The sequence below is a fragment of the Gopherus evgoodei genome, chromosome 1, assembly GCF_007399415.2.
Source record: "Gopherus evgoodei ecotype Sinaloan lineage chromosome 1, rGopEvg1_v1.p, whole genome shotgun sequence".
In the NCBI taxonomy this organism is placed as follows: Eukaryota; Metazoa; Chordata; order Testudines; family Testudinidae; genus Gopherus; species Gopherus evgoodei.
Window position 1 is genome coordinate 268,585,510 of NC_044322.1, and position 26,035 is coordinate 268,611,544.

The 26,035-nt window shown below is 46.8% G+C and overlaps 1 protein-coding gene and 1 long non-coding RNA gene across 4 annotated transcripts in view; one reads left to right on the forward strand and one right to left on the reverse strand.

The window, feature by feature from the left end:
- The window catches only part of MYH9 (myosin heavy chain 9), a 103,276-nt gene extending 101,357 nt beyond the window's left edge, over window positions 1–1,919 (reverse strand). Inside the window, exon 1 of one of the 2 annotated variants that reach the window (XM_030545437.1) lies at window positions 1,742–1,919. The gene's annotated coding sequence lies outside the window, so the exon portion shown is untranslated. Of the gene's footprint in view, window positions 1–686; window positions 778–1,741 lie in introns of those variants that run through there. The other variant, XM_030545445.1, reaches the window with a different exon arrangement.
- On the forward strand, window positions 899–26,035 carry LOC115642084. 2 transcript variants are annotated; one of them, XR_003998152.1, is made up of 4 exons: window positions 899–983; window positions 16,588–16,670; window positions 21,227–22,587; window positions 25,538–26,035. It is a non-coding gene; the product is annotated as an uncharacterized LOC115642084 (long non-coding RNA). The 2 variants fall into 2 exon arrangements; XR_003998151.1 differs by lacking the exon at window positions 25,538–26,035 and having other exon boundaries at window positions 21,227–23,186.

A 26,035-nucleotide genomic window follows, 5' to 3' on the forward strand; every position in this document is an offset into this window, starting at 1 on the left:
CTGATGTGAAGCTTCCATGACTTTAGGTAAACTGTACAGTTTACCACAGATGTAGCTTCAGAGGCAATTTCACATAGCCCAGAAGTAACATGGGCTGTTAGAATAACCTTGCACAACTTCAAAGGCACTTAATACTAAAGTAGCCCCACTTACTTGTATTTAGTGTCTTTTCTTCCAAATATTACCTCTCTCAACACCCCACAAAGCAGAAACATTTGGTTGTTGCATCTCAGCTAAGCATAAGATTTGAGTGCTATAACTCCAGGAAGTGGGCATATGAATCAATACAAGGCTGCATCGAGGTTTGCAGCTTTCATTGGAGTGCCACAGATAAAGTTAACTTAGTCACATTGTTACCTGGTGACTAAGTTAGAAAGTATCTTTACACAAGCACTAACATTACAGAGCTTTTACTTTTAACTTAAAAAGTAACTCAAAAGGCATCAAACCTATGCTTAAGGGAAGAAATTGTATTTTAAGAAGAGTTACGGATGTGTGCTTAATCCTAGAACCAAGGTTCATAAAGCTCCACACCTCTATGTAAATTACTCTGTACCTTCTTTACAGAAAAGGGCAGGATGTCATAGCTTGCTACTTTGGACTCTTTCTAGGACAACATCAGTTCAGTTTCGAAGTTCAAACCTATCATGCTGTTACTTAGCACATCAGTATAGATAAAGACAGACCCTGATAAACAGTCTCTCTCACAAAAACTTAAGGTTCTTAGCCCACTCTGGGTGCGGCCAGGCCAGAAAGACTCAAACAGGAAGAAAGCAATGCAGATAGCACAAAGGTGATTCAGCAGGACGACGGGGCTGGAAGAGGGTACCAGTAGCCATTGTGAGAACTGCCTCCTTAACCTGACCAGTGCATCTTGGTACCATGAAACTAGTGTATTCGGCAGAACAAGATCCCGCTTTAAGGCTCATTTCACACGGCGGCGAGGCAGATCAGGACAGGAGCACTGCTGATTAAACCCATGGGTACGTTTCAACCTGGGGGGGGGGGCCAGCTTGTTTCTTCCTACTCCAAGCGGAGGCAGGTTGGTAACAGAGCTGGAGGGTTTCCCTCTGGTGCGCTGGGACGGGCTCGGAGAGGTCCCGCGCCTCCCCGAGCCTTTGCACACTACAAGCTTCATCTTGCCCTGTCACTCCCGCCCCGCGGCTGGGCTAATGAGGAAGCCTGGCTCGGAGGGCGGAAGCCAAGCCCATTGCAATGTCTGCAGCGGGACTGTCAGCCCGTGACTCAGGCGGGAGCCCTGACAGCTGCCAAACGCTCCCTTCGCCCGCCCGCTAGGGCGGCGGGGGGGTTTGAAGAGAAAATTAACCCGCGCGAGCAGCGCCCACCCACCGCCGGGCAGGCACCGCCCGCGGCACAACGCCGCCCCCGCAGAGAGGCGCGGGCACGTGCTCCGTCGCCCCGGGCCAGGGCTCGCCTTGTGGGCAGGGCTGCCAGCGCGCTGCCCTGCACGGGGCGGGGGCCACCTCCGTGCCCCTGGGGATGCCCCGTGTCCACTCTCCGGCCAGGGGGGTGGGGGGAGACTGCAGGTAACGGCTCTGCCGCCAGGCCGAGCAAAGCCACTGCTCGGGCCCCAGCCCGCTGGCGAGACAAGCGGCTCCCAGGCACCGGAGCAGACCCGCCCGACCCTGCCCACTCTCAAAGCCGCCAGCGCCACCCTGAGAACCAAGCGCGAGCGCTGCGTTCCTCGTCCCCGCCCGCGCCGCGCCCGCCCGCACCTCACCTGAGTCCGGTCAAAGCCTGGGAAGAGCCGCGGCGGCGGCGCCTGCTCCTTGCGGTGAGAGACTGGTCCTCGGGGCCGGTTCCTTGCACAGACTCACCGCTAGCCCCACCGCGCTGCTCCGGCTTTTAACACCTCCAACTCCCCGGCACTGCGTACGGTTTCAAGCCGGGCGGAGCGGCCGCGCCAAGGCACAGTTCCGCCCCATTTCCATATCATCCACCAATAGAAATACGGGTTGCTTCTGATTGACTCCGCCCATAACCAACAGCGGTCGAGGAGGTGCCTCTAGGAAGAGGGGGGGGTCTAACGCTCGTGAGTGAAGAGCCCAGCCAATGGGCTCTCAGTCTGGGAGGAGCGCAGATTGACAACTTGGCCAGCCAATGAGGACTAGCGTCGGCCTGCCGAGCGTGTCCTGCTGGTGCGGGGAGGATCAGAGGAGCTGATAGGCGGGGGAGGGAGAGGGCAAGGGTAACTGTGCGGCGGGGAGGGCAGAGAGTAGCCTCCCCTCCATGCCCCGCAGTCACCACAGCCCTTGTGAAGCACAGGCACAGCTACACTCCCACAATCCCCTTCACCCACCCCACCAGCCCCTGGGTGGCAGCGCCAGCGCCAGGCCTGTCCCATGGCCCTACCCTTCCTCTGGCATCTACTCCACCAGGGCCGGCTCCAGGCCACAGCGCGCCAAGCGCGTTTGGGGCGGCATGCCGCGGGGGTGCTGTGCCCGTTGCCGGGAGGTTGGCAGGCGGCTCTGGTGGACCTGCCGCAGGCGTCCCTGCAGAGGGTCCGCTGGTCCTGCGGCTCCGGTGGAGCATCCGCAGGCACGCCTGTGGGAGATCCACTGGAGGCCACAGGACTGGCAAGTGGCAGAGCGCCCCCCCGCGGCATGCCACCGTGCTTGGGGCGGCGAAATTGTTAGAGCCGGCTCTGCCTCCACCAGGGCCAGCTGGGAGATCCCTAAGCCAGGTGCTACTGGGCCCATACTGGGCAGCTCCAGGTTATTCTGGAATTCTTCATTTGTAAAATTACAATTCTCTGCCAGTCACTTTAAAAACTACAACTCACTGGCCAGGGTCAGCCTAAGCAGACCGTTTCTTTCACTGGGTGGTTTCCAGTGCCTTCCCTTTTTTACACAGTGTATGCCTCAATATCTATGCCTCAATATCTCCTGCCTTCTTCTCATTTGGGGCTGGCAGAATTACAGCCAGGTTTCAGGCTCCTCTGATGGGGTATATTCCTGGTCCTCCAAAGATCTTGCCAAAATTGTCTAGGAAAAAGAAAGCAAGCCTAATATTTCTAATGTGAAAATAACTAGCTTATAGATCAGATATTCTTAACCCATTTTTAAGGAGCAGGAAAGGGCACAAATCAATTTTTCTTTGTTTTACAATTGGTCTTTAAAAATAGGGACCATTGAAAGGGATTACAGAATGAATGGAGAAACAGAGCTGTGGAAGGATGGAGGTGATGTGGTTTTGCATTCTTGTGCATGCAAGAACGTAGACAACAACACTCTTCACTTGCTGAAATTTAGAGACCTGGGATACAGGGAGGTCACAGAAGAGGGGGATGTAATAGACAAGATGAGAGGTGAGAAAGAATGGTTAAGGCTTTCAGAAAACAGTGGCAGTGAACCATGAACAATGTTGCAGAAGTGTTGATAGGACTACTTAACTATTAATTATTAGGGTTGGGGTTACTATATATGCATCAGTCACTTTACAGGTAAATAAAAATACAAGGTACTACCCATATAGAGCTCATAACAGCCTTGTGAGGTAGGCAGATTCACAGGCATAGACAATATAAATTAAAGAAATATCAAGGATCATACTAAGCTTATCTACAGAAGAAGCAAATGAGAGAGACTTCAACTGAAAAAAGAATTAGAAGAAATTAAGATGTGTTTGAGCAAGCATTTCTTGCCCAAGAAAAGCACTTCTGTCTTAGATTTATCTAAGGAAGTTGAAACAAAGCTACAAAAAGTTTACTTGATCATGCCACAAAAGGTGGAGTGGGAGCAGTGAGTAAAGGTGATGAAAGATATGTGCAGCTAAGTAACAGAGATATAAAAGTGGTATTGTTAAAGATACAGATGAGTGAGAAAAATGCTGGTGGAAAAGAATAGGAAGGCTGAAAATTTAACTCTGTGGGACTTCATATAGGACAGGTCTTGGTATAGAAAAAGAGCTACCAGCAGAGACAGAGAATGCAAGGGAGGCAGGACAAGAGGGTACCAGGGACATATGCATAATCAACAGTATTCATGCAGCCCAAGATGATGGAATGGTCCATTATGTCCAAGGATGCATGTAGAAAAGAGAAAGAGCCATCAGTAGCAGCATTAAAAAAAGGCTGTTTACTACTGGAAAGTAATTTAAATTTTATGGCTGGAGTGAAACAGAGATTGAAAATGGTCAAAGATACTAATGTGCAATAAACTATTAAAGAATGAGAGGAAGCTGCCTTCCCAACCACTTGGCTGAGAAAGGAAAAGACTATAGAGAGGAGAGTAGTTAGGACCACAGTTACTGCAATTTTGCACCCTCTTTTCCCTCCTGGAAAAATGTCAGATTTCTTTTGAACGTTCTTAATTGTTCTCTAATGCTAATATTTCTGTGTGTAAGGTGATTTAGGTTTGAAAAGGCTAGTTTCCTTTGCTTGTTTATTTGTTAGCACCAGATTATGCATGCCAGTTACACTGTACAGAGACTTTTGTTTTGTGGTGGCAGCAGTCTGAAAAGGAGGAATCCATACAAAAGTGTAATCAAAAGTTTCCTGCGAAGCCATGCAAGTTGAGTGCACCTGTTATGTCACCAAAAGCTCATGCAATTTTTATTTGATCCTTCTGACCAGTTCCAATCATAACGTTTATTGCTGGACAATATGTGCAAACAGCATCCTTTTGGAAGAACAAATCTGCCACTGTCTTTATCTGAATTTTAAGTCATCACCTCCTCAACAACTAACCAGCAGTATCCAGAATTACCCGGTGTCTGGAAACACCTCTTTCCTAGTCAATCAGCATTCAGGTTTTAGAATTCTGAAGCACATCTTCTCCTAGGCAATTAGCACCCAGAGTTACAATTGTCTCCTCACCAACCAATCAGCTTCCAGGATACCCCAATCTATCGGGGATTGGGGATTGTTGAAAACACTGTTTCCTCTCGCCTGTGTTCAGGAATCAAACCCAGGTCTCCCAAATAGCACCAACCCAGTACATTTTGAAATGCAATCACATCATCTATGAAAGATTTCCTGTCTAATGTGGTGAATGTAATCTTCCATACCTATTGACTGTCAGGGGTACTCCATGGTCATTTGTTTTTCAACTGAAGTATTGCTCTGCATAGAAAATGGAAATACCCTTCTTCCTTCCCTTATAAACACAAATCCTGCCCAACTCTGATTTCTCTTTAAGCTTGCCCTTCATTTTGCTTTAATGGATTTGGCACCATGGTGACTGATCCAACTCTAGAAACACACTGTTCTGGGGGTGTTTTGCTCTGCAATCACTGGATTGTTCTCTGGAAGTTCATGACTATGCTCTGGACCAAGTGTGCTCGGTGCATGTAATGAGGCAGGCTGCCAGACATGCTCTGTGCATATATTGCACCAGGTCAGATATTCAGATATGTCAATGGCTTTAATGTGCTGTGCCAGGCATGTAAGGCACTGGGCCAAATATTTTAAGTGCAACCTCTTTTCTTAAGATAATCTAAGTTAGGTGAGGATTGAGGCTCATTGGCAAGGCAGAGAGTGTGTGTGTGTGTGTGTGTGTGTGTGTGTGTGTGTGTGTGTGTGTGTGTGTGTGTACCTGAACTTCTCTTGCACAAGCTGTACCATTTCTGAGATAAACGGGGGATTCAGTCTCCAAGCCTGTCAAACAGGCCCACATCTCTGGCCAGCAACTAAATACACTTTATAATGAAAAACACTCTCCTAATGTTTTGCAGATAAAATCTCTGCTTTTATTTTGCAAGATGTTTCTAGCCAAAATTTGATAGAATAAAAGGAGAAAAGAGACAAGGGAGTAAAGTTGTTTACCTCAGAAAAGGCGTATTGCTAAATGCTAACCACAGGGACTTTGTTAAGAAACCACACGTGTACAGAGCTGCAGAATGTCACAACATAGCTCTGTGGTGTCTGAAATACCAACAAAGGGAACTTCACTGAAAGTCTAAAATTTAGGGTCCCTCAAGAATGTTCAGTATTGGCTTTATAAAGCTGTAGCAAGTGCTGGTGGCTGCTATAGGTGCAGGTTTAGCCTGAGTTCAACACACGATAACAACAGGAGGACAGCACTTTGGAGGCAGATTGCATGGGAGAATGGAACAACATACATTATGAATTTCTTCATTTACTACTCTCTCTTTCCCTATGTGCCCTGAACTGTATCCATTCAGTGCCAAATCTTTTTGGGAAAGTCATTAACTGTTAGAGAGCACACAACTTCCCTTTCCTATATATGCCCATGCCCCTCCACTCCTCTCCAGTACAAGAACCAGATTTCAGCTCTTTGATCACTGGCAGAGGAGAACCATGAACTTAAAAACAAGAAACAAAACTGGTTCCATGTCCTAGAGGTTAGCACTTTAGATGACCTAGGTTTGACTTCTGGTCACCTGAGCCTGAGTTTTGGTTCTGCTCACTTGAGTTATGGCAGGGGGCCAGGAGCACTCTGCAAAGCTGTACAGAAGTTGTGGGCTCAATGGCTTGTCTTAGTGTGTCACTCCTGAGGCCAGAGGGAATGTGCATGATGTGCTGTAGTTTTAATGCAGCATACTGCCTATAAAATACAGCGGCTTCATGCCAATCTATGGTAAAATCCTACCAAATGTGCCCCCGCAATCCACTCACTTTTGTGCTAAGTGAATGAATAGAAAGATTCTTCATAACCTGCTAAACTCCTACCCCATCACCACAGTTCTTGCTTCTGCTTTACAAAGAAGAAAACTCTGGTCATTTTCTTAACACATTAGTGACAAAGTCCACAGCAGAATATCACTGCATACCAACATCTCGCTCTCCAGTCGTAGTGGGATGCAATTAACAGGAGAACCTTGTTGTTACATGTCTAGAGTGTTTCCCCTGCACTCCAGCAGTCCTCCCCAGCAGACAGCACAGATACTACAGTGTAGAAACTACCATTTTGAGGGGATAATGTTACAGCACAGTTGTACCTTGACACAACTGAAACATGGTTTTTTCTTCTCCAGAAATACACTTAAATGAAGGCTGTATTACCATCTCAGGCAGAGGACAATCTTGTCAGGTCTGATGACCTGAAATCTGTTCTTGGAGCTTATGATTTCCTCCAAATGCTGTGTTGGGATTATACCCGCATGATGTAAAGTTGGGGAGACCACATTCCTGACCTACTCACTAACAAGAATGTCTCAGAGCATGCTTACAATCTAACCTACTCTACAGATTTCTAATGTGCCCATTATTGTAATCTCTTAGAGCATGCACAGTACTTGTTTTTTACCCTCATTCTCATTTCCAGCTCCTCTTGCCCCATTTTCTTCCTGTTCAGCATTTGCTACCTGGCTTTCAATATCATGCAAGGCTGTCATCCAGTGAAACTGCACAAAAGGGCCAACAAAGGTAAGGATGACCAAGCAAAGGTATCTATGTGCCAAAGACTAGACCTGGGCTGTGAGCTGTCTTCCTGCCTCTGGTTCACCCAGACCTCACCAGACCATCTTTATAACACCTCCTGTTGCCTACATAACATAAGACAAGAATAGTGGCTCTTTACTTCTTAATACCTATTTCAGTAGCAAATCAGCCAGTGAGAAACACTCTAATCTTAGGCCTGTACGTCATATCCTCATCTCACCACCGCTGTCTCACAGTTCTGTGGCTTTACAACTGTTTCAGGATCTTTCTCAGCATCTCAGACACCATCTCTTCCTCCTCCCCTTTCTCAGAGAGGGTAAGAAATGCTTCAGATTCCTGAGTTTAGAAGGACGTGGGGGCATTCTTCTTACTCAGCAAAGGGATAAAGCTGAGAAGAGCAGAATAATATCCCTTCCCAACCTCCAACCCCCTCTCCCCCACTCCCCAGCCATCATGTTTATGGAACTGGGATGGCAAACAAACTTGCCTGCCTTAACAGGACACTGAGAAAAATGACAGACTCTAAAGTAATTGTAAGATCCAGCTAAATGCTGCTTCTCTGTCTTCAGCCTGGTTGGGCTATGTGGAGATTTCTGTGAGAGCCACTACCTTCCTTTGTAGGCTGAGTCTTGGATGAGGTAAAATGCAGCACAAGAAGTCCAGTCACTAGAGAGGGAGACTCAGAGAATTGACTGAAGTGGTGCCATTTGGCAGATATTACTGTGTTCTTTCTAGTCCAACAACCCAGTAACATGAATGGTGTTTAACGATTTCTTACATTGTTCTCGGTTATTTTCTATGGACCTCTGACTGAAAGGCTATGAAAGGAATCTAATTGGAGATGGGTTTGTTTGTTTGTTTTTTAATCTCTTTTCTTTCTTCCCAAGGTTCAAACAGTGGGAGCAGAGGAAAATAAGTTAGTCCTGGGATTCAGTGGAGTGGAAGGAAGGTGCCCCTAGATTTGGTATGGCACTTCTCCTTTCTTAGATTGCCATATGACCATTTGTTCTGTTGACACTGCCTTCCCAGTTAACATTAGGTTTGGTGTTTGCCTTGGGCTTAACCTTCAGTGGTAATTAAGACCAAATATTTGCACACATTAAAATGGCTCTGTGGTTTTCATTCTACCCTATTGACGAGGACAAAATGAGACTAGCCTGAAATATTCTAGTATGCCCCAAAGGTCCCAGGAGTGAGGAATTTTCCAATACTTTGAGTCTTATCATGACTTTGCTGTCATGCTGGGGATCACAACCTTGGTAGTTCACAGCTATCCTCAATTAAAGAGACTCCCTCTGGCTGCCAGCAATCAAACTGGTCCAATCAAAGCCATTCTTTTTGGCTTTGGGTATAGTGCCAAAGGTAGAGCTATAAGTCTGGTAACCAGTTAGTGTCTATGTGTGGAAGGATGGTTCAGTATTCCTTCCCAGTAAGTATTCACCCTCAGCTGTGGGAATGATTTAAGCTGCATTCTTTATCAGTGGATGCTACGTACTTTATGCACGCAGCTCAACTGCTTATGTTGTAGGTCTTGTAAACACTCCCACCAACACTTGGTATCACACGTTGCAAGCTTTATGCATCTGGAGACACTACATGCTATGTTCAAGTATTCTACCTGCATCTCTGCCAAGATTTCCTCCCACATTTGGGACTTTTCTTCTGCTCTCTAGCAAGCCTCCTCTAATCTCCTACCACGTTGCCAACTTCTCCTGCCTCCCACTATCAGCTTAGACCATTCTATACTGCCCAGTCATCTATTCCTCTCCCTCCCTTCCTTCTGAAACATGGCTAGAGTGGGGAGCTGAGTACAGCTGAGCTGAGGCAACTGTTCCTTGTTCTCTTCAACTAGTGTGTGCTGTCAGATGTGCAGAGGGAGAGGCAGCCTGGGGACAACAGATGCTTTAACTGACAGTATTGCCATTCAAGACAGAAGCATTAGCACTGTGGGAGGTGGAAAGATAGCTCTGGAGACCCACTGAGGAGTTATCACTTTAGGAGATAGGTGATATTGACGGAGATATACCGAGGTTTCTTCCCTGCAGGAAGTTATCTTTCAGCAGAGAGGCCAATAGAAGCTCCAGTTAAACCACCTGACCTTTTAATTCCATTTATCAAAGCACTTGCGGATTCCATTTCCAGTGACAAGCCTAGAATGAAGAAAGCATCCTGAGTGTTTTAATAAACACACAGCCCCTGTAAAGAATAGTGAGGCACCCATTGGCCCCTGGGCTGGAAGAGCCTGGGGCTGACACCAATTCCACAGGTATTTTTCAGATATCAGGAAGTATGAGAGTGTTGGCTGAACCAAGGCCACAGAAAAGATGGAGTCAGGGGCCTTTTGTTGGTCTTGGGACATTCCACAACTGGGCGAAGGAGGTGAATAGACTCCTGCCGGGACCAAGGTCTGCTACTTTCTGCTCTGGTTTATGATAAAGGTGTTTTGGAAGATTATTTTTGGGGCTAAGAAAAATGTGGTGAAGATGCAAAACACAAAATAAAAAGATAATCCAATTCCCCTCCACCCAGTGAATCAATAAACCTAAGTCAGGAAATATTCTTGTCCACTCCGTCTTTCCATTGTCTGTTTATTCATAACTTAAATGTATGTAAAGCATGCTGAAACCACTTTTATTTTGCTGCTCTGCTTCCTATAAATGTAGTTTAACAGCTATGAAGTCTAAGTACCTACATGTACTTCACAAAGGCCTATACTGCTCTTTGAGTCTTCATAAATGAATGTAGATGTATAAAGACCTATTGTCTTGCTGCAAAGCTTTTGAATTTCAAGAAACTACTCCTTTAGATGTGGGAAGGAAGAAGCAGAAAGATGAACAAGTGATTCAACTTTCTCACAAAAATTCTCCTACCAAACACAACAATCCAAAAAAACATCCACAGCCCCACCACCACCACCATATGAGTTCCTACACATCACAGAGTATGAGCCTAGTGTTAAACAGGACCCGCAAGGGACATATAAAACATTGGAGTTGTGCCATTTTTTGCTTAAGAAAGTAAAGGTCTAAAAGGATTCTTCCTCCCCTGCAAAAAAAAAAAAAAAAGTGTGTGTGGATTCCGCTTCTTTTTTTACCTTAGGAATATTAGCAATGCTGAGGCTGTGATCTGGCTTCGCTAGAGCAGTGGTTTTCAACTTTTTTCCATTTGTGGATGCCTAAGAATATCAAATGAAGGTGCAGACCCCTTTTGAAATCTTAGACATAGTCTGTGGACCCCTCAATGGTCCATGGCCCACAGGTTGAAAACCATTGTGCTGGATGATCTCTTGGATATTTCAGAGAATGTTCAGGTGGAGTATGGAACCTCTAACAAGGTTCCTTGTGGAGTGTTAATTAGGCACCGGAATTAACAAATACCCAAAGACTCTTAAAGAGTATCCTTTCCCCTCTTAATAGCTTAACTTTGACTTTCTTGTCTTGCCATTATGCCACTAGTCCTCCACGCACCTCAGAGTCTCCAAGGGCAGACGAGACCGGGATTTGTAATGTAAAAATCAAGCAGAAAAAGAAAAGATAGAAAAATTTCAAAATTCCCTTTTGCAACATAAAGGACACAAGGATACAGGTTCTTTGCAGGCCACCTTTAAAAGTCTCCTTTCAAAAGAGAGTCCTGATTTTGTGTTTCCTGGGATGGACTCTGTGGGGAAGGGAAGAACCTGAACTGGATTTCTGTGCACCTGGGATGGACTCTGGGTGCAGCCCCCTGGGAGGAGAGGAAGAAAACTAAGGGTGACTGAGAGCTGTTACCCCTCCCATCACTCTCCATTAATTTGGCCGGTAAGACAGAGTGCCCTGTTTGGCACCCAGTGTATTCCTTTCATCTTCCCTGCTCCCTGAGTGGCTGCTCAACACACCTTCAGGCACACAGCAGCATAGAGCTCCAACAGGGAAAGGAGTGGCCTCTGCCTTCCCCTTGCAAACTAATGCTTAATCCTGATAACGAACGATGACCTCACCATTTGGCACCAGACCGTCTAAGGAGAGAAGTGCCAGACACACGCAAATTAGCACCTCCTCTCCCTCCAAGGGAGGAACTGGGCTCACAGTGGTGCAGAGGGTGGGGCTGCCTGTGTGCTCAAAGGGGATTTTTCCTCTCCTCACCTGAAAGCAGTCCCCTGTTGCAGTGACTCCAAAGCCAGGAAACTCAGATGAAAGCAGCCAGGTTCTAATGCTAGGTGTATTCCAACCTTGGTTTATGAGAAAAGGTGGAGTGACACACTTTGACCCAGAATCCTGAGGGAGCTGCTTCATGATTCAGTCAGGAAGAGAGGACGTGTAGCACCACACCCTGCTTCCCAACTCCTCTAAGGACACGTTTCCAAAGACTCCTGTATCTGGGTGCCCCAAACAGCACAAGTAGATGCAACACGCCCACATCTGAGTTTTTGGGCTCAAAAAGTTCCCTTTGCATCCATGCAGCTGCCCAGAAATCAGAGGAGGAGTGTGTGAGAGGGAGAGTATGTGTGTACACAACATTCAGCACAACAGGGCCTTCAGCCTGGTTAACGGCACTGGGTCATAATAGAGTCTATGGCTTCTGGACTGCAAGAGGATACGGAAAGGATTGTTATTTAAGGTTAGGGTAAACCCATCATCCACAACATCAGAACTCCCAAGTGGGAGCATCTTTATCCTTCCCTTTAGTTGGGGTGTGTCCCATTGTGAACAATCCTGTCTTTCCCTGAGCAGAAGGTCAACCCATTGCCTCCCCCTATCAGGAGCATTCCCATTCCTCCTTGTATTAGGGCACCTATGAGAGAAGCACTTCTGTCCCTGTTTGTATTATTATATGTTTACACTAGCATCTAGAGACCCTCCAGTAAAGATCAGGGCCCCATTGTGCTCGGTGCTGTACAAACATAGTGAGAGAACAGTCCTTCTCCAAAGAGTCTACAATCTAAACAGACAAGACAGATAAAGGGTGTGAGGAGAAACAGAGGCACAAGAGTGGAAGTGACTTGCCTTTGGTCACCCAGCAAGACATAAGTAGACCGGGAATACCACCCAGGTGTAACTGTGCCCTCATCATGGGACACATGCATGTGACTTAACGGCCTGGTCAAGGCTCTGACTGACTGGCTGAGTGAGATAACCAGGGGTCACTTGACAGCATGGTGGCAGGGAGATGTGAGGCTGAGGTAAGGATCCAGAAGAGCTTTTGGAAAGATCAGGCAGGAGGCCCTGACTTTCAGGGAGGAATTAGAGAGTCTAGGAAAGATTTGTTTTGAGATGCACTGACACTTTTGTTACAGAAAGAAATGCCAAAGAAGAGGACAGAAGTTCTGCTGCTCTTGGGAACTATATTTGACATATTGGCCAGTGAGTTGGCCCACCAGGTCTCCTGACTTCTAGTGCCCTGTCCACTAGACCACACTGATTCTCAGACTACACTGCCTTTCTGTTTCTGGATCTGGCACTTATTTGGCCACTGCTACCATTGCATCCAAATGCCTCGCAATCTTTAGTGTCTGTCTCCTCACAACACCCCTGTGAAGTAGGGCAGTGCTAGTAGCCCGTTTTACAAATGAACAACTGAGGAGAAGTGACTTGCCCAAGGTTACACAGCACATCTGTGGTACAGCAGGGATTGTAACAATTTCCCAGGCCCAAGGCTACTGCTTTAACCACTGGACCATCTTCTTTATTGGAGTGTGTCCTTCCATGCATATAGGAGGTCTCCTCTGTACTTGGCCACCCCTACCAGGAACACACTGCATCTTCAAAAGAGGGATAAGCCTTTGGGGAGCATATTTTCCTCTGCAGGACTTAAGGGCTTGTTATTCTCTCTCTCTCTCTCTCTCTCTCTCTCCCTCTTCTCTGCTGTTTAATTTTGTGCCTGCTGAGCTTTTTCCTTTCTCTTCCTGTCCCCTCCCCCACAAGTAAAACAGCTCACTTAAAGAACAAAAGCGCCATCCTTGCCAGTGGCGAAAGGGCAACAGGCACCACAGTCGCTGAATAAAAACACAGTAACCCCGTGAGAGAATGGGGGCCTGAGTCTCCACCTTGTCGTATCAATCCCAGTGCGCTTGCTGATTTGAAATCTACTTTGCTCTGTTCTAAATTATTGTATAAGGCAAGGAGAACTGAGAATCAGGCTGTGTGTATGTCTGTGTGTGTGTGTGTGTGTGAAATGATTGCACAAGGCAAAGAGAACAGAGAATCTGGCTCTGTGTGTGTGTGTGTGAAGTGATTGCACAAAACAAAGGGCACAGAGAACCAGGCTCTGCGTGTGTATGAAATGATTGTACAAGGCAAAGGGCACAATCAGGCTCTGTGTGTGTCTGTGTCTGTGTGTGTCTGTGAAATGATTGCACAAGGGGCATAGAGAATCAGGCTGTGTGTGTATGTGTGGGAGTGAATGATAGCAGAAGGCAAATGGCAAAGAGAGTCTCGGCATGTGTGTGTGTGAAATGAATGCACAAGGCAAAGGGCACAGAGAATCAAGCTCTCTGTGTGTGTGAAATGATTGCACAAGGCAAAGGGCACAGAGAATCAGGCTCTCTGTGTGTGAAGTGATTGCACAAGGCAAAGATAACAGAGAATCAGGCTCTGTGTGTGTGTGTGTGTGTATAGACATCCGTGCTATTTTGGAAAATACTATCTTCATGGAGCATGGGTAGAGAGAGGAGAGTAGGTCACTCCAAACAGGAAGGAGGACCTGACTTGCAAAGATGCCCTGATTAGTACATGCTCATGAGGCAGCAGGTAATGACAACACAACTATTTATGGTTCTTTGTGACAACTGTAGCCTTATATGGGCAATGGAGACTTTCACAGAGCTCAGCAGAGGTGGAGCCTTGAGAGCCACTATTTCTACATGTTGCTCCCATGCTACATGCTTGAGAAGCCCACTGAGCTAGTTCCTGGGAAAAGCCCTGGGAACCCTCACTGGATCCAGCTGTTCAAATCTCTGAAAATACAAAGAAACTGCCCACCCCTACTTCTCCTCCTTCTTCCCCCACATACCTCCAGCAGACTGCAGCTACATAGAAGCAAAATGACCTCATCTGTGACCTGCACAGTATCTGGGGAAGTGGGTTGGAGTGCCCCCAGCCTCAGAGATCGGAAACCAATTCCCATCTGGTTGTGATACTGGGTTAACAATCAGAAGGAAAACTTTACTCTTTAGACGCTGCGTGCAGGGCTGTAGCTAGCAATCTGATCACATACCTGCACTCTAACTGATCCAAACCCTCCTGGCACATGCATGCAGGGGCCTCATGATCTCCCTGGGCAGAGCTGCCATTATGCACACTCTGACCCTGTTACTGCTGGCCGACCAAACTGTGTTAGAGATAAGCTACAAGTAAATTACAAAGACAACAGTCATAGTGAAGCAGGTACTGTTGCTACACACAGAACATGCCTGACTAGGGTTGCCACTGGCAACATGCCAACAGTCCCCCCATTACAAGGGACGTCCTTTCTTTTTTATCTCTGTCCAACAAGATCAGGAGTTGCTGAGTGCTGTAAAAAGCAGCAAGATATACTCCTGGCAAATGTAGGTGAGCACTGCTAATTAATTAATTAATTAATTATTATCATGGGTGGCAAAGCCCCTTCCCCCTGGCTGCGGGCGGCAGCAGCAGAGTTCCAAGCTCAGAGCCCCTGCCCTGTTCTGCCCCTTCCCCTGTGGCCCAGCCCCCATTCCATCCCCCTCTTCCTCCTCCCCCACCCAGGGTCCTCCTTGCTGCAGCCCTGACATTGGAAAAGCTCTGTGTGAGAGCTCCTCCAGGCCAGCCCCAGGGCCGTGGCGAGGGAAGATTTTTCCAGGGCCCTCAAATTGCCCAGGGCCCGTGCATTAATCTGCCACTGCCCTGCCCCCAGCTGTGTGAGATTTGGAGAGGCTTGGCTACCCTGCACCTCCATTACACACTGCCCATTATTATTATTATTACTAATAATATAATATCGGCAGGCGGTGTGGGATGGGGTGCTATGAAAACAGTCTCCTATTTTTGAAATGCAACGTTGGCAACCCTGTGCCTGGCACAAAAGCAAAGACTGAAAAGTTAAACCATCTCAACAACACATACTCTCTACTCCACCCCCAGGCACACACCTACCATAACTATTGTATGCTACAAACCACAGACTGCAGCCTTAACTCAGCCCCCTAGCTGTACCAAACGACCCTCTCCCAGCATAACACACTAGTACACCAAACACCCACAGCTAAATGTGAGGGAGTGGTGAAAAGCTTGTGCAGAAGGGGAGTCTGAGGGTGGTCTAGTATGTTTGGTGGTGATAGTTTGGTAAAAGGGGTAGGGGAAGGCCAGCAGAAGCACAGAATTAAAGTTCCAGCCAAAGTGTTTTACAAACATTCATTGATCCTCAGCACTCATGTTGCAGATGGGGAAACTGAAGCACAGTAGAAGTGCTAGCATAGACTTCTCTTCCAGCTACCTCAACACTACATCTGTCCAGGACTTGCTCTTATGCTGCAGGCTGTAGCCTTTAATGGCTACCCAGGTTTACACGCCACAGTTGCAGATAACCTGGATCGGTTTAAATTTAAACCAATGAATCTGTGCTCCGACTGTTCTAACAAATAAAGGCTAAGAGGCACTTGCAGTGGATACTCTACGGTAGCATGCCTTCCAGAGGCATCATGCGTAAATTCCTTCAAACAGTGCTGTCACTGATGGTGATAGAAAGAGTTAAATTCTGCAGGTGGAAATGTGGATTGTAGCCCCAGAGCTGTTCATGGAAGCACTGGAGTGGAAAGGTGTTTGAGACCCATTTCTGAATTAAGAAAAGTCTAATGCCAAACAGATGAGGCTAGAGAAATATAAGGACCATTCTGCGAGAAGAGAAAAAGAGAGAAGTGGAGTAAATAATTTTTGGTATACATCTTCTCTTGCCTAACAGCATATGTGCCTGTATATGTGCATGAGTGTGTCTTTGTGAATATGTTTGAGTATGTGCATACACTGTATTTGTATGTGTGCATGGACATGTGTTTCTTTATGTGTATACATTATACAGGTGTCCGTCTTGATATAGTAAGAGTCTGTGCTTGTGGATACACTGTAAATCTTGGGCCAGATCTTCAGCGGCTGTAAAAGGGCACAGCTCCATTGAAGTCAGCAGAGGTGTGCTGGTTTATACCAGCTGAGGCGTTGGCCCTATGGGTGCTGTGAATGCATTCGGTATTTCAATATGTTTATATATGAATGTCTGTGCATATTGTGTCTTTTCAGGCTGTTCTGCAGCTGAACACACAGAGATCCAGTTTCTTTTGTTACCTGTGGGTATGTTTCCATGCGGGCTCAGATCTAGTCAGGTAACTTCTCAATTACTCACCTGTCAGTTATTAATGTACCTGTATTTGTGAAACAACTCTGAAGCTCAGAGACACAGATCATGCCATACTGTGGCCAGGGTGTAGGGTGGGGTGGGGGGAGAACAGTTTTCTCTGCATGATGTCACTGGAGAGTGACACATCACCGCTGTGATGTCATAGAAGACACACAAATGATTCATGAAAAGAACAGGAGTACTTGTGGCACCTTAGACCAGTGGTCCCCAACCTTTTTCGTCTGGTAGGCACCAAACAAAGGACTGTGGCAGCAGTCGAGCAGCCGCCAAAATGCTGTTGAATTTTGGTGGTGATGCCTCTGGATGATGATGCTTGTCGGCGGCAAGCAGCGTCATCCAGAGGCGTGGCCGTCAAAATGCCGCTGAATTTCGGCAGATGCTCGACCACCAGCCAGTATGTGGGTGCATTTAGATGCCCCCGTGGGCACCATGGCGCCCACAGGCACCGTGTTCGGTACCCCTGCCTTAGACACTAACAAATTTATTTGAGCATAAGCTTTCATAGGCTACAGCCCACTCCATCGGATGCATGCTGTGGAAAATACAGTAGGAAGATATATATATATATATACACAGAGAACATGAAACAGTGGGCTACAGTGAGCTATTTTCAGCAGGAAAGAAAAAAAACTTTGTAGTGGTATTCAAAATGGCTCATTTCTAGCAGTTGACAAGAAGGTGTGAGGAACTGTAGGGGGGGAAAATAAACATGGGAAAATAGTTTTACTTTGTGTAATCACCCATCCACTCCCAGTCTTTATTCAAGCCTAATTTAATAGTGTCCAATTTGCAAATTAATTCCAGTTCAGCACTCTCTTGTTGGAGTCTGTTTTTTAAGTTTTTTTGTTGTAATATTGCGACTTTGAGATCTGTAACCAAGTGACCAGGGAGGTTGAAGTGTTCTCCAACTGGTTTTTTAAAGTTATAATTCTTGACATCTGATTTGTGTCCATTTATTCTTTTACATAGAGATTGTCCGGTTTGGCCAATGTACATGGCAAAGGGACATTGTTTCGTGGAGTAACTAATAATTTCAATGCCATAATTTTAAAAGAAAGAACCCAGAACTTGTCCCAGGTTCTAACCCGTCGGGTGGGGAGGCTGTGGGATAAATAAATGCAAAGCAGTTGTGCTTCCTGTGATGTCCTGGTCCCAGCAGCACAGAGAATGAGCTACTACTGATCACTGTCTGAAAAGCAAACACAACATCATTGTAAAGATTTTTCTCTCATTTCTCTAGCAGAAACCTAGGCAATTTGACTCCAGGGAAGCTAAGGATGGGAGGGACTTGGGGTTAGTGAAACGAGCTCAAGGGAAGGGGAAGGTTGTGAGATCAGTGGAGAAAGCTTGGGGTCAAGGTTCTGGGCAAGAGAGGACAAAGTGGGGAACTGGGAAGGCTGAGAAGAGCTCAGAGCTGGAACTCAGGGCAAGGGAAGCACAGAGTGAGAAGGACAGAGGGAATGCAGAGTGGGGATTGTAGGCTGTTAGATACTAGGGGGATGGACATTGCATAGAACTAGACAGATGGTACAGATTGTCTTTCCAGGTGGGCAGAGGCTGAACAGGGGCAGGGAGACTACGGGTCTCAGAATACCTGGAGTTTGGAATCAGAGCAAACTGGTACCAAAGTGCTGGCAAGGGGATTGTAAAAATTGTAGAGGTTATCTGGAGCTCAGAGCCAAGCAGAAGCGGGGACTGTTTAAAAATGAGAACCAGGTTAAACTGGCCTCTGTAAGGATGCAGGGACGCAGTTCTAGGGAGCCCAAGGTGGGGCATGTCAGGCTCTTGGCCAGTTCAGACCTGGGAAAAGACGGAAAAGAACGGATAGGAAGCTTCTGTAGAAGAAAAACAATAGTGCAATAAAGCTAAGTCACATGGCACTGGTTTTACAAGTGACTCAGAGAAGTTCTTCAGGGTGCAGGCAAACAGCTTCATTCTAGTCTGATCCAGACACGTTAGAAACACTGGCTGCTGAACTTGTGGCAGTTCAGCTTGGGTGGAGAGGGAGGAGTAACAATGCAGTTCAGGTGTGAAATGCCAAGCCTGAAGCCTGGCACAATGGCCATATGCCTCACACCAAGAACCTTTAACCAGCAACAATGTGAGGCACAGAGGGAATTCCTAGCTCCAAACGCCCACCCTGTCCCATGTCTTGGATCAACCAGGTCCACTGTGTTTGGTGGAGGACTGGATCAATGCAAGACTTCAGGCCACAATGAATCACCTTGGGCAACTTCTGTTGCAGAAAATGGACTGCAGGAGCCAGTGTATTTGCACAATAACCACAAACCAGAGGAATCTCTTGCAGAGGGTGACTACACCAGGATGGCAGTTTGGGAGAGAGAGGGCAGCGGACACACACCCAGCCATCAGAACCAGTCCTTGGAAGCCATCACCAGGACATTTGACGGTGCTGATTCCCTGTTCTGGGGATGGGGTCAGGAGCTAGAGCCAACCCCTTCCAATTCTGCAGCTCAGGCAGTAACAGTGGGTGCTGAACAGCCCACACCCCCTCTATCCGAGAGCCAGATTTCCCCCTTCTCCCAAATTCTCGTTATTAATTATTATTATTAAAAACCAAGCTCCATTGCCTCTGTTTTGATTTTCACTGAGGTTAAAGGGAGGTCAGAGTCGACATCTGTGCTGGAGATGACATTCCTGTCTAATTAGTGGGCTGCCAGCAGAAAGGGCCTTCCTGTCCCATCCCCCAAACACAAGAGAGGGCAGAGCCATCTCAGACAAGGGGCAGAGGGAGAAGGGAGACGGACACTCGTTCACTGGTGCTGGAAGCTCTCTAGCTGCCAGTAGCATACAGTGGAATTCCCCCATTCCAGGGTCTCTTGTTTCCCACAGTCAGGGTGAGGCACAAGTTTGCAACTATAATTTAGAAATGGACTCAGACAGGAGGGCTAGTAATAAAAGGGAGTGGAAACTAAGAGCTCCTAACTCTGACTTTGCCACAGATCCCTCCAGCCCGACTCTTCAAAAGCTGCCCCTATTTTTGGGTGTCCAACCAGGGCTGGATCCAGGCACCAGCGCAGCAAGCGGGTGCTTGGTGCAGCCAACGGAAAGGGGCGGCCCGTCTGGCTCTTTGGCGGCAGGTCCCTCAGTCCCTCTCCGAGGGAAGGGCCTGCTGCTAAATTGCTGCCAAAGAACGAAGCAGCAGCAGTAGAGCTGCCGCTGAATTGCTGCCAATCGCAGCTTTTTTTTCCCCTGCCGCTTGGGGCGGCAAAGTCGCTGGAGCCGGCCCTGTGTCCAACTTAAGACATTTGGGGCCAACTCTTCAAATGCTCACTACCTACAAATAGGGTCAGGTTTTTAAAAGAGCTCCAGTCCCTTTAAGGTACCAAAATAAGGGCCACATTTTCAAAAGTGCTCAGCTGTCAACATGCTGCTCTGTTCTGGAAACCTGACCACGTCTTTGGGTGCCTAAAAAGGAGCTGAGCTCTTTGGAAAATTCTGGCCTCTGGGTGTGTATGAATTAGAGACCTTTGCATATCTATTCCAGTCACGGCACAGCTGCAGGGGCACTAGTTCAGACAGGGCCAAGGTTAATTTTCCAGTCATGGCACAAAAATCTGAGCAGATTTGTATGACATGGTGGAAGGGCCTGAGGCTTTTCTACGCTAATGCTAGCATGAGTGTAGTTGTCCCATTCCTGGACTAGAGGGACACTAGTGTATACAAGGTATTAAGGCCTGATTTTCCATGTTGCTGAGCACCTGCAGCTCCCATTGACTTCAAATAGTGCTCAACACCTCTGAAAATCAGGTCCAAGGGCCCACATTTTTGTAAGAGTGGCCACCAATTTTAAGCGCCTCAGGCATGTCTGCACAAGAAAAGTTAACCAAGTCAGTTTAAAATGTGATTCAGTTGAATTAGTGCAACCCACGTATGTGAATGCTCTTATTTCTGTTCAGCAATACTTTATCTGTTTAGCATAAGCTGATTCCTTACTGAGGTAAGCAAAACTGATATAAGGCACTCTGGAACCAAAATAAGAGCCTCCATGCAAGTGGGATGCACTGAGTTAACTAAATGCGTCTCCAGGCTGATTTCACTAAATTGGTTCAGGTTTCTCGGGTAGACAAGCCTTTGTTTCTGAGATCCCAGGCTGAGAGGCTCTGAGCCTAATTCTCGGAAGTGTTGTCCATCCAACATTCCAGGAGGAGCAGCTTGGCACCTCCGAAATTCAGATCTCTGAGTTGTCTCAAGCTGGTCACCCAGAACCAAGGGTCACTTTGAAAATCTCAGTCTTTGTGTCTCCAGTGGGGCATCCAAACCTGGACAGGCCCAAAGGAGCGGAGACTTCTAAAAATCAGGGCCGTAATCTCTCTGTGCCTCAGCCTTCTGGACAGGAGTGTTGGGGGGATTAGTGGGTGATACTGCATACCACTGGTCACTGCTAAATGTTGTTTTATCACCTCCCTTCCTTCATGTAGAAAACAGGTTTAGTTTATCATTTTACAGGAGAGTGAGAAAAAGCCCCTTCTGGCTCTAAATAGCTGTTTTTGTCCTTAGGATGGATCACTCGTATCCTGAAGAAAAGAAGTGAAACAAGAGACATTATTTTGATGGGGTCTGCAGAAACTCAATCTGCAGTGGACCCCTGTTGGTTCTGCATGAACGAGGACTGAAGGTGGAAGGGCACGGTTTCCTGCTCATTAGGCTGTACCTAAGAGACTGTTTTACCATCCTCTCCTCCCCCCTTCTCTCTCGTCTGCTTCCCTTAGAGATAATAGTTAACGTTTCTGTATCGCCATCCAGCTCAATGTACAGTAGCAACTACAGAGACACACCTGGACAAATGACTCCATTCACTGATCAGTGTAGCACAGCCACCACTAGGGGGTGGCAGGGAGACAAGGCAGCTGTTTAACTACCTACAGTAACAGCACACACAGGGAGAGACCACCACCCGATCCACATGCACTTGCATTTAGGGAGGCAGGATCTAAATAGCCACACTGAAACTTAGCCAGGACGACAAGGTTAACACACCCATTTCTTGCCAAAAAAGTGTCATAGGAGTTGAAACAACTGCAAGTGGTCAGAAGTCTCTGTTTTTATGACTCATTTGAAGCATGGCACCCTATGCAGAGTAGGACACATCAGCACCATGCTAGGACATAGGTACTGACTCAATAGGGTGAGACGTTCCTACTAAATCACCCGCATTTCCTGCAGCATCTGAATTTTCCTTGCAGATCTTCCACCAAGTATTGGCTAGGCTCAGCCTCGGATTACAAAATCCAATGAGATCACAGGTGAGTTAGGAGCAGTCAGCCCCAGAAGGCTGAATTTGCGCCAGGGATTTCTCTGTGGGATTACAACAGCCTGCTCCCTGCTGATATGCAGTGTCTGCAAACCACCTGGCTGACACATTTAGCCATGCCCATCACCCACAATCCTATGTGCACTGCACGCCACCAATGGGGTGGGAATCTTAGCAGAAGGAAGGTGGGCACATTGGTGAGGCAGATACCCTTCCCAACAGCCAGCGCTGCCTCTATCACAGGAAACAAAACTGCGTGGCCATTCCTTAGAGGGGAAGTGACCTACGTTCCTGTCCTTGGGTGTGAACACTCTAGTTCCTCAATAGGGGAGGGGGAAAGGAGCAACAGAAACAGACTCAGGAGTGAAGACTGTTGGGGGCAGAGATTGCTTTTTTCAGCCAAGATGCCCCGCAGTGCACTTGCTGTGCTGGGAAGATCAAGGCTGGAGGTTGTGCTGTTGGATCACAACTACGTTTCACTCCCACCCACAAACAGGAAGCAGCAGGCAGATCCTTCCCCAAGGCTGTGGAAAACATTGCCTGTGAAACAGCAGCAAAAGCAAGGAGTCAGGAGAGGAGAGATACAGGGAAGAGAGAGTGACTGAAGGTATCTGCTCGTGCCACATTTTGTGCCGCTTCGCAGGAGGACCCTGGGGACCTCACTACCACCTGCCCTTAGTGTGAAAAACCAGTGTCTGCGCTGGCCTTGGTTCTGTTCCCCAACATCACCAGCCTCTGGCAACACAAGCACTCCTCTCTAGGCCTCTGCAGGCCCTGCTCCTTCTTACAGATTAGCAATAGTCTCACTCTAACCCCCAAGTCCTCCAAGCATCTCCAGCCCCTGGGCCACTGGATACTCACGGAATCCACAGATCTGCTACTCCCAAAGGACGAATAGTACACTCCATTTTACCAGTTCCACCACAGAGCTCCACTTAAAACACAGCACTGAGATCTGTTTATAGCAAAAATAAGTCTACGTTTATTTAACAAAGAACAGAGACTCATATGACAGTAGCAGAAGTACTGGAAATAAAGGATTACCGTATATACTCCTTCATAAGGCAAATATTTTTGGTAAAACAAGTGAAGTATCAAAGAGCGGGGGTCGGCTTATCCATGGATCTACACCAAAATCTGATGATTTTAAGCTCTATGGAATTATTGAATTGAATATCTAATACATTGTTGTTTTGTTTACCTGGTGCGCCCCTCAGCTCCCAGTGGCTGCGGTTCGCAGTTCCCAGCCAAGGGGAGCTGCGGGAAGGGCAGCCAGCACGTCCCTCGGCTCACAGTGCTTCCCGCAGCTCCCATAGGCTGGGAACAGCAAACCATGGCCACTGGGAGCTGAGGGGCTCTCTGCCTGTGAAAGCTCCAGGTAAACAAAATGTCCAGGCCCTTTAGCGGCTTACCCTAATGGGCCAGGAGCCAAAGTTTGTGAACCCCTGAAATATAGGGTCAGCTTATGAAAGGGTCATACAGTTTTTGCTATTTTTACCTGTCCATCTTGGGGGGTCAGCTTATAAATGAATAGGCTAATGAATTAGTATATACAGTACATATAAAAGAATAACATGTACACTAGAGCCGAAACTTAACGAACAAGGCATTCCCCTTTCTGGTAAAGGTTAACTCACCCAGGGTTCCTTTCCCAGTGTCAAACAGCCAGACCAGCTGTGATTCACCTTTTATAAAACAAGCCAGATGGCAGCTTGACCTCCTGGGGAAGCAAACCAGGATGGCCCTTTGCAACCCCAGATATGTCAAAACAATCCTGTGCTCTTTTGTCTATAAACCAGCACTGCTGTTCATTCCTTCCTGTAGATTTTGCAATCGCTTGTTAATTACTTAATTTTACTTAGATGGTGGCTCTATATACACAAAGGTATCCACTGTGAAGAAAACTAGTGGTTCTCAATCTTTCCAGACAACTGTACCCCTTTCAGGAGTCTGATTTGTCTTGGGTACCCCAAAGTTTCACCTCACTTAAAAACTATTTGCTTACAAAACCAGACATAAAAATACAAAAGTGTCACAGCCACTATTACTGACAAATTGCTTACACTGTCATTTTTACCATGCCATTATAAAACAAATCAATTGGAATATAAATATTGTACTTACATTTCAGTGTATAGTATATACAGCAGTATAAACAAGTCATTGTATGAAATTTTAGTTAGTACAGTAGACTTCGCTAATGCCTGTTATAAAACTAGGCAAATGTCTAGATGAGTTGATGTACCGGTCTGTCGCATCTTACGCGCATTTAACATGCGCAATTTCAGCTTTACGCGGTTGGCAAAAACAAAAACAAAAGAGAAAAATAACAATTTAAATACTGTTTCTGTAGTGCGGGTGATTCTGCCCGCCATTCAACTCAATGTAATTTTGACTTTACGCGGTTTTCGCTTTACGCGCTAACCATGGAACAGAACCCCCGCGTAAGATGAGACAGACCTGTACCCTCTGGAAGACCTCTGCATACCCCCAGGGGTACACATACAACTGGTAGAGAATCACTGAAGTAGACACTGCTTAGTTTCAATATAGCTAGGCAGATAGATAAATGTCTCCTGCCTGTCTGAAAGGAAGATGTTTGTCACCTCTTGGTGACCTGATTTAACTCACTGACTTTACTAACATAATTTCTAGTATAGGTACATAAAGCCTCACATACTATCCGCACATACATTTTACAGGGATTACGATGCCCAGAGTGTTACTGGCTCTGAGCAGAGACCTCATATGCCACCCTTTAGTGAATTAGTATATAACTGACCAAGGAGTTCCCTGTAAAACTCTATGCACTCTGTGTCCTCTGCCAGTTGGCATCAAGAAGAGATTTCCAGGTCACACACATACAGGCAGCTGCTCATGTAATTCCCTGCCGCTGAGTGGGTTTGGGGTATTTTTTAATGGAGCTCTGAGGGTCCCTCTCAAATGGGCTACATCCTTCTGGCCAAGGACCTCATCAATATTAGTCTGCAATCACCCCAACTGGAGAAGAATCACCTCCCCACAGCATGCTCTCTGTGCAGCACTCCCGCCTCCTGCCAAGGAGCGCTGGACTGGGAATAAAGCCTGAAACGGCCTGCATAGAAGTGCTGAGCCCTAACCCCACGGTTATCAGGGCTTCTCAGTGCAGGAGGCCATGCCCCTGCTGGCGTGGAAGGAAGAGACCAGACCTGGAAAATGACTCTAGAAAAGCATGAACACTAGACTGCAGCTAGGCCTGAGACCTGTGGCTGAAGCCCTGCTAAGAAGAAAGCAGAACTAAGAAATTTTATTTGGTTGTTTCCTGCCACTGGCCAGACTGTAAAAATCATAACGCAGAACAGTAACCCCTCACATCTCAGCAGCTCCCTGAGGAATTTCCGGTAATCAGTGAGTTGAAGTACACAAGGACTGTGCATGTTTTTTTCTGAGCGTTTTTATCTGCACGATTTACATAGTGGATAATCCCCTCTGTCCCCTGCAGAGCTGAGCTCTTGCCGTCAGAGAGGAAGATGTACTAACCAAAGGTTAGCCTCTTATGCTGTGTTCTCATTTTTCAGATATGTTGCTCCGAGCAGCAGGAGGTGCTTTGCTGTAGGAATCCTGAGTCACTCTTAGCCTCCTGCAGAAAATATTTCACCCATGTTTGTCATCGCCTTCCTGGAAGCACTCACCCTACACCCAAGTTACAATGTTGCTGCAGGACAGATTGCCCAGCCAGGAAATTATTTGATTTGTAATAGCCCCATTCAGCATGAAGGGACTCAGAGTACTGTACAAATATATTCTAGCGGCCACTGATCAGGCTTATAATAGTTAAGGTTGCAAAGTAGTTTGCATTATATCCCCCCCCCACACACACACATACATCTTGTTTTCAGAGGATCATAACTTTCCAAAACCTTCATTTTTATGGGCTGAAATTTGCTATGCTTGGTTTCTCCTCACAGGTGAATATTGCTGGAAAGTTTGGGCCAAAACTATTCAGTCATTTCTGAGTTATGGCAGGGTGAACAAAAGCCATTTTTGCACAACTATATAAAAAAAAATATGTTGGA